The sequence below is a fragment of the Lynx canadensis genome, chromosome B1 (genome assembly GCF_007474595.2).
Source record: "Lynx canadensis isolate LIC74 chromosome B1, mLynCan4.pri.v2, whole genome shotgun sequence".
In the NCBI taxonomy this organism is placed as follows: domain Eukaryota; kingdom Metazoa; phylum Chordata; class Mammalia; order Carnivora; family Felidae; genus Lynx; species Lynx canadensis.
This window is the reverse complement of record NC_044306.2, coordinates 91,294,866-91,303,383: the sequence shown is the minus strand read 5'-3', so window position 1 is coordinate 91,303,383 and position 8,518 is coordinate 91,294,866. Positions and strand designations below refer to the sequence as shown.

General features: G+C 33.2%; 1 pseudogene; it reads right to left on the bottom strand.

The window, feature by feature from the left end:
* Positions 1-2,116: 2,116 nt before the first annotated feature.
* On the bottom strand, positions 2,117-2,215 carry LOC115513198 (annotated as a pseudogene).
* Between the last annotated feature and the right edge of the window lie 6,303 nt (positions 2,216-8,518).

The window sequence follows — 8,518 nt, the reverse complement described above, 5'->3', positions numbered from 1 at the left end:
TTTGTATGTGATAGATATTTCACACTCAATTTACTAATATGTAATGTCTCTTACATCACATGTCATATGTGACTATAGCAAATAACTATATGTATTTGTTTCTCTATATCTAACCCAATCTCTGTCTCACTGGTTAGCAGTTTATACTTTTGTCAAAATTATATTCTTTTTTAATGTGATTCTCTCTCGTTGGTTAGACATATTGTATTTTTACAATTAATTTGGTCCTCTGTATGAATTTTGGAGTCATTTTCTCAAGTTCTATAAAATATCTCATTAATGTATTGATAGATTGGCACTGGATTTATAAGTTAACTACAAAAAAGGACATCTTTATAATTTTGATTCTTCCTAGACATACTTTTTGTTCTTTAATAATAGTCTGTAATTTTCAATATTAAGGTCTTCTACAACTTTGGTTGACTTTATTCTTTAGTATCTACAAAAATTTTTTTAAAAGATATACTTAATATTGAAATTCACTAGCATCCCTACTGATATTAGGAACAATGTAAGTATGTGAATTGTTATTCCGACTATTCGATTTTGTACTGGATGTCTTCATCACTAAGTAAGGCAGAAGCCAGATATTAGATTCCATATGAAATTGAAAGAACATTAAAAAATTGTGCTTACTTCTATATAATGTAATTGTTTTGATAATGTAGTTATTTATATAGAAACTTCAACATAATCTATGAATGACCAGATAATAAAACAATTTAATAAGAATGTTGTATAAAAATATTAACAGTGTTCCTTACAGCAGAGATTACCAAGTAAGAAAAAAAAAAAAGAATATGGTACAAAAAATCCTACTCACAAGGGTCTCTTTTTTCTCTTCTAAAATATGATATAATGTGTTTAAGGATGTGTAGAATTTTCTTGATTTTCTCCTGTGTTAAGAATTTTTATTCTGCATATAGCATGTATTTTTAAGCCCTGAAAATATCTGATATTTATTTCTATTTCAATATTTCATATTTTTATTCAGAATGTCTTTTGCTTTTATGTCATCACCAAATGTTATCCTAATGCTTATTTTTTTTGCTTTTATGTCATCACCAAATGTTATCCTAATGCTTATTTTTTTTATATATATGAAATTTATTGACAAATTGGTTTCCATACAACACCCAGTGCTCATCCCAATGCTTATTATCCTTACTCTTGTTATTTTATGTTGTTGTCATTTCTTCCTGAATTCTTGCAGATAGTTTTCAGTTTTCCACCATTATATTAATTCCACTTTCCACTGTCAGAATTTTGTTCTTTTTGTTTCCAAGGTAGCTTTCATTCCTGTTACTATCTTTTTGGGGGGAAGACTTTGCAGTTATATTTATCCTACTCTTTGTTCCATTGCATAAATACTATTTGGTCACTTCAAATGTGGCCAGTAGCAAAGACTTAATTCACTTAAATATCATTCTCTTTTTGGATTTCAGCTTGTGCTTTTAATCTCAATTTTCCTATTTATATCTTCTTCTATCCTTTTTTTTTCTTTTTACAGAACGATGCTACACAATTGTAAAACATATTTAATTTTCTGTAATATATAATCCTATTTCATAGACCTATTTTTTCTTCTAACTCCTCAGGAAAATTTCCTGTATCCTTTTTTTTTTCCTGCTTTCCCAATAGTATTTATGCCTGAATGATTATTTCCTCCTTTATCATAGAACAAGTTGCTTTTAACCTTGAGATATTGTGCGTCATCATATAGGATACCTATGTTGTCATGGACCCATTTTATTATCCACATTTGTGCTGGTGGGATAATGTTTTCAGATGTTCACATAAAAGCGGTCTGATATGTATAGCTTTCCTTTCCCAACATCTGGCAAATATCTAGTTTATGTAGATTTGCCAATGTGAGACAAAACTTAATCCCAACTCCTCCACCTGTCTCATAAAAAGGTACTTCATATATAGGATATAGAAAATGTGTCTGCCTTAAATCATCCTGGCTTGCTTAAACATTTTTAACTTTTGAAAATCACACTATACCTCACTTTGTAGTGTAACCTTTAATGTCTCCTCATCAAATCCCATTGGTTTACCTAGGAGTTTAATTGTTACACCTTAAAAGTCCTACAGCCAAATGTTTTCCAGAGTTTACATTTAAGAGTTCATCATCCTGCTGTCATCTTTGTGCAGGGACCACGCTAATCTCTGTATTGTTCCAATTCAAGTACAGGTGCTGCCCAAGGAGCACAAGAGTTCATTGTCTTTTCTATTCAAGTGGCAGAATCCGAGGCTGGGGTTTAACGGACTAAGGAAAAAGAGATGATCCTTTCATCTAATTCTTTTTTGGGATAACTCACCTTGGTTTTCATTGGCATAGCATGGCATAGCAAGAGATGTTTTAAATTACTTATATTTCAGTTCAACTCTTTTCAATAGATATTACAGTTAGAGAAAATATCTCCCAGATACTGGGGATCATTTACTAGTCCTTTTCAAAGACACCATAAGGAAATTTCATATTTTTCTTTGAATCCTTTATTGAGATTTTGAAACAGGTTGTGTCGGGGCTGACAGTTACATGTCATGCTCACTGTACAATCCTGCAGACTGATTTTGTATTGAAATGGTAACACCATTTAGAGTAAAATCTTAAGCATGGGAGATATTCTCTGAATGGATATTTAGAATCTCTCTCCTTTTGAATTCTCTCATGTTTGGTTTTCAGATCAGGTACTGGAAATCAACAGTTGTAGTGAATACCCAATCTGAGACTCACATTGCATAGAGAGTGATAGAAATAGATAACGACTGTCAGAAAGAAAAAGAGAAAGTGACAAAGATGAATACTAAGGATAATTTACCTGGATATATACACTATTCATTCTAAAATAATAAGAGTAGATAGAGGGAACAAAGCTGTCTTGCTCTACCCATTTCCATGTACAGATCATATTAACCATATTCCAGTGTAAGACTCTAACAATGGGAAAAAGTTCAAATAGTTAAAATCTATTTAAAACACAAAAGCAAAAACTTTATCGGTATATTTTCCCCTTGGAAGTATGGCTTTTTTTTCTGTTTAATAAAACCTTAGACACATATGTCACACATAATTTAATTTTTTTTTAATTTTTTTAATGTTTTATTTATTTTTGAGACAGAGAGAAAGACAGAGCATGAGCAGGGGAGGGGCAGAGAGAGAGGGAGACACAGAATCGGAAACAGGCTCCAGGCTCTGAGCTGTCAGCACAAAGCCCGATGCGGGGCTTGAACTCACGAACTAACTGTGAGATCATGACCTGAGCTGAAGTCGGGTGCTCAACCAACTGAGCCACCCAGGCACCCCAAAAATGGGTTTTTATGACCTACCACCCAGCAACAATGATGGTTTTTGTATGCTGTGTCCTAGATATAGAGAAATTGCTCACTAGAGGCAAAAAATATATTTTTTGCTCTTATCATAAAAAAAAAAACAAAAATTGAACTACATGAATTTTTCACATCTAAGATATATGTCATTGAAAAACTAAGGCCCTTAATTTTATCTCAATAATAAGGTTGTTGAAGTAATTATAAATGGTATATTCCTGAAAGAATATAAATTTATACAAGTTTTTATGCATGTTTTTTCTTTGTGTCTGCTATGTCCTATTAGAAAGATTAATAAGAGATCACTTAGTATTGGTAGCATTTTCATGAAAAGCCTTACGTTTCATGTTTTGATTTGCATAAATTTGCTTTTAGGACTGGATATGATGTCAGTTTTTGTTTGTTTCTTTTTTAAATAAATTTAGTTTTAAAACACAATTCTTCATTATAACCATATATGGGTCTAATAGTTTTATGATTATTGCTTTGCATATGAAGCTACTAGAAACTTTAAGTGATCAATAGCACTATTCGTTTAACCCAGGTTTGTACCTGTCTTAGAGGCTTCCCCACATCCATCCAGGTGCTCACAAAGGACCAAACCAAACAAGACCATTAAAGTTTTTCATTGATGAGTAATACCCGAGGGAGAAAACATGGGGTTCTTTTTTTTTATGAAGTCTAGAAGAAACTAACAAACATATACATGCATATACATATGTATAATATATATAATATATACAATATATATATGAATACTAATATACATACATATATACAAACATGTTATTGAAGATAGACACATCCACTTAATTTTTTTTTAATGTTTATCTTTATTTTTGAGACAGAGAGAAACACAGCATGAGCGGGGGAGAGGCAGAGAGAGAGGGAGACACAGAATCGGAAGCAGGGTCCAGGCTCTGAGCTGTCAGCACAAACCTTGAGGCGGGGCTCGAACCCAGGAAGCGGGAGATCATGACCTGAGCTGAAGGCAGGGTGTTTAACCAACTGAGCTGCCCAAGTGTCCGATAATTTATATAGATTTTCTAAATGAGATAAACTAATAAGGTAATTTATACTTCATAACCAGGTAACACTTTTGCATTCATAATTGAATGATTTTAAGTTAGAAAAAAAAGTACATATTTTAATGTTTATTTATTTTTGAGAGAAACAGAGAGCGCGCCCAGGCTTATGTGCATGAGTAGGGAAGGGGTAGAGAGTGAGAGGGAGACACAGAATCCAAGACAGGCTCCAGGCTCTGAGCTGTCAGCACAGAGACCTACGTGGGGCCGGAACCCACAAACAGCAAGATCATGTCCTGAGCCGAGTTCGGATACTTAACCAACTGAGCCACCCAGGCGCCACACAAATGAGTATTTTTAAATGCCCCACAGTTGGAATAAATACAAGAGCAAAGGTGTGTATTTAAAAAAATAATATTTATATTTATTTTTGAGAGAGAAAGAGAGACAGAGCGTGAGCGGGGGAGGGGCAGAGAGAGAGGGAGACACAGATTCCGAAGCAGGCTCCAGGCTCTGAGCTGTCAGAGCCTGACTTGGGGCTTGAATTCACCAGCAATGAGATCATGACCTGGGTCAAAGTCGGAAGCTTAACCCACTAAGCCACTCAGGCGCCCCACAAAGGTTTGTGTTTTTGAAACTATTTTAAATTATATTAAGTTGGACTAAATCTTAAATTAAAATGTTTGAATATTTCAATGAATCTATCATTAGACTACTTTCGCTATTATCCCACTGGTTGAATACATGAATGGGACTCGTTTTTTTTTTGAACAAAATTCTCTGCTCACCATCATCAAAGCAGTTCCCGTATGTAAACACTGCTTTTGTGTTTATAATACCTTTCAGGATTGTGTTCCTCTCACCTTGGCCTATTTCAAAATCCTCATAAACCCCAGTTATATTCTAATTAAAAATTTGGGAACAAAATACACCAGAACAAAATTAATAAGTAACTATTTAAATTTTTCCTTTGCTTATTGGCACTCTTTGTTTTCACTCTACCTTTTTATGTTTTATTAGTATAAAAAACCTAATGGAGATCATTTAGAAAATGTAACAGCATTTTAATACATCTATTGAATTCCTCAGCGGGTTTCTACCAATCAAGTTATGATACTCTAGAATTTAGACAGCCTTTTTTCTCTATTCCCATGGATTAACTAAATTGTAACTTTGTGTTAAATGACTGGATTGTTATACGGGGGATATTTTTACTTTAGGTCCACCTAAACTATTAAACTATCAACAAAAGTATTACTCATTAAAATTTTGTAAGAAAAATGATTAATCTGCTTTGTTTTCAAGTCATAAATTTCAAATAATTGACATCAATAGACTATTATGATAAACTTGTTGCCAGATGTTTTTGTCTACAGATGAACTCTGTTGCCAATATATAACTGCCTCACTCAGGCATCCTGGCAAAGAGCATCTCTGTTTTCATTTTGCTATTACTTTGATGCACAATGTTTATTTTCGATATTTAAAAAGTTTATGACATAATTTTGGAATATATTTTAAAAGAAAGACAATGATACAGATTTTAACAATATACATAGCTCCTTTATTGTATTAAGTGATACCAGGGATTTTGGGGCACTTTGCCTTTTAGCTCTAATGCAGGTAAAAATGAGTGATATCTCTTTGAGATGATGCCTACTTTTGCTCTTTCTTTATTGCTCCATTTATTATTTACATTTATAAAGTGAAATTAGTTTAGCCATTAAGGTCAAATTGTAAGATAGAGTAACATTGTACTTGAAAATAAAACAATTTGGTATTCCGCTTTGAACTCAAATTCCTTTAAAGATCATTTCAATAGCAGCTCAGATTCTTGTTACGCCTTTTTTGCACCTTCTAGCTGATTCCAGCATAGACCTTTGTTTGTATTTCTTTGTATGCTTGTACATTATGGCCTTATAATGTCTTAATAAAATGATTTTGTATCCGTCAACAAATTTTCATTAGGTTGTAGGTGTATAGTAGTTATGTTGAGCATGTAAAATCAATATTACTTGATACATATGTGCAGCTGCATAGAAAGATGCAGTGCAGTCGTAGGGAGAGAGACAGAGACAAAGACAGAGAAAGGGAGGAAAGGAGGGAGAAAAGGAGGAGAGAGAAGAGGATATTAAGAGAGAGAAAGAGTTGTTCAAAATATGTAAAATCAATAGATGCTGAATTGACCCTGAACATCTTGAATTGTGAAAAACAGTGTTGGTAAAACATAATGCAATATGTGATATTGTCAACATAACTACATTATAGAGATAAATCTATTCAATATTTTCTACCTAACTTTGAGGGAAAGACAGAATCATCTTATATTTCCCCATGAACATGTCACATTTTTGCCTTTTGAAGCCTACGTGCCTGTGTTCAACAGAGAATTTAGATAGCAGGAGCTAACTTTATTTTTGAAAGTTAAAACTCAAATATATTTCTTTTGAACGAGGTGGTTTGATAATATTAAGATATTTTCTTAATAATTATTTCATTTTCGGGGTGCCTGGGTGGCGCAGTCGGTTAAGCGTCCGACTTCAGCCAGGTCACGATCTCGCGGTCCGTGAGTTCGAGCCCCGCGTCAGACTCTGGGCTGATGGCTCAGAGCCTGGAGCCTGCTTCCGATTCTGTGTCTCCCTCTCTCTCTGCCCCTCCCCTGTTCATGCTCTGTCTCTCTCTGTCCCAAAAATAAATAAACGTTGAAAAATAAATTAAAAAAAAATTATTTCATTTTCTCTGGTGACTCTATGACATGGAAATATTCCACCATAATATATTGTATTGACTTAGCCTGGTCAAGCAGCACAATTCAAATATTTGTATTGATGTAATGTATTTGTTTTATAATACCTGCCAATGAAATTAAATGTAGGGGTCAGAAAAAAAAATAATGCTCAGTTTTTAAGAATTCCTAACTTCTCTTAATAAAAAGTATTATGAAATCATGAGTTCTCAATGAAATTGTACCCAGAAAGATATTGCTTGTTCTTCAGAAAATGAGCAAAAACTATTTATCATACTGTATCATTATGAGTCAAAAATCTAAAAAAAGAATTCATGTGGTTGTTAAAATTTAAAAACTGAACAAGTTATAGCCCTCTAAAATATTATGTGGAGAAATAGATTGTGTTTTTTGATTCTAATTTTTAAAGTGAAAATGATGTATTAGCTTGTGTGTTTGATAGACTTTGGAAGAAAAGTAAGAAAATAATGATGACAATTATGAAAGTTATAGAAATAGTATTAATAATAATAATAATATGGCTGATGTCGATAAAATATTTGGCCAGTTTGTAATAGATAAGTAACGCACACAGAAATGAACACACACATTTGCTTCCTTATAAATCAAGGCTATTTGATTTTATTGAGTTATATGGCAATGGGAGAACAAAAGATGACCTTCATACTTGTTAGAACTTTAGTTTTATGGAAATCTGGAATTAAAATTGAGTAGAACTTAGCAGAATAAAACATTCTCAAGACCACAGGAATATCAGGTATATACTAAGTTGGTTGAGCTATTTGACTAAAGCTTTGATAAATCATTAACTTTCAAATTTTAAGTCCATTCTGTTATAAAACAGAGATAGAACAACTATTCCTTACTAGTTATTTTCTTTTGATTAAAATTAATATACAGTGAAAGCATAAAGACTAGAAAGCCCTCCTGAGATTGAAAGAATAATTATCCAAAAGACCATGGTTGGAATATTATTCAGCGCTATAAAGAAATGAACTATCAAGCCATGAAAAGACATTGAGGAAACCTAAATGCATGTTACTAAATGAAAAAAGCCAATCTTAAAAGGCTACATAAAGTACAATTCCAATTATGTGTGACAGTTTATGAAAGGCAGTAAAAATAACACTGGTTTCCAGAGGTGTGGGAAGGGAGAAGTGAAAAGGCAGGGCACAGAGGATTTTTAGGGCAGTGAAACAACTCTGTAGGATACTGTAATGGTGGACATATGTGATTATACATCTACTCAAGCCTGTAGAATCTACAAGATCAAAAACAGGCTTTAATGTAACCAGTGAACTTTGGGTGATAATGATGTGTCAACATAGGTTCATTGGTTGCAACAGATAACATCACTCTAGGACAGAATGTTCATAGGTGGAAAGGCTATGTGTGGGGCCAAGAGCATATG